At 58.4% G+C, this 735-nt stretch overlaps 1 protein-coding gene across 1 annotated transcript in view; it reads right to left on the bottom strand.

Annotated features, from left to right (window-relative positions):
* Positions 1 to 735, bottom strand: part of MXD3 (MAX dimerization protein 3) — a 6,029-nt gene that overhangs the window by 3,385 nt on the left and 1,909 nt on the right. The window lies entirely within an intron of this gene.

Below are 735 nucleotides of genomic sequence, written 5' to 3' on the forward strand. Positions count from 1 at the left end.
GGAGGCAGACCTGGACAGATCTATGTGGTGCAAAGAACATTCTAGGGCAAGGTGGGGAGGACAGCCAGGTGGAGGCAAAACAGGAAGCAGGGAGTCCAGGAGAGGGGTGATGGGGCTTCAAGGAAGGAGCAATCCCTAGATCCTGCCCACGGGCCAGCCAGCACCCAAGGTCACACATCATCCCTCCGAGAACCAAGTCAACAACTCCATGTGAGAAACTGGAGCCGGCTATCTGGCCAGGGTGTTATTCAGCCACAATGAGGAGAATGCAGGCACCTTTGGGACAGTGCTGACAGTTTCCACACCACGATTTATTTGCTGCATGGCACCTCCATCTGTCTCTGCCACTGCCCCCTGTGCCCACAACAGGGCCTGGCAGAGCAGGTGCTCACTTGTTGAAGAAAAGAATGCAAGTCAGGAGACCTAGGCCTCGGTTCTGAATCTGCCTCTCATCAGCCGGCTCTGCCTCCATTTCTTCCTCTGTCAAAAGGGCCAGGAGAGCAGGAAGAGGCCTCTATCGTTTACAAGTCCCTTCTAATCCCCACTCTGTGGAGCTGCCTTGTGCTTGAGTCAGCACACCCCACTCCCATCCATCAGGGGGCGCTGAGCTCAGCCCGGGCAGCAGCAAGAGCCCTGGGAGGGTGGCTCACTGGCGTCCTCTTGGTACTTTCCCCCTCCTGGCCTCTGGAGCTGCCTCCCGAAGCAGCGTCTGGACACCGCCCCACCCCCACCCCC

This window comes from Lipotes vexillifer, unplaced genomic scaffold (genome assembly GCF_000442215.2).
Source record: "Lipotes vexillifer unplaced genomic scaffold, Lipotes_vexillifer_v1.1 scaffold514, whole genome shotgun sequence".
NCBI classification, from domain to species: Eukaryota; Metazoa; Chordata; class Mammalia; order Artiodactyla; family Lipotidae; genus Lipotes; species Lipotes vexillifer.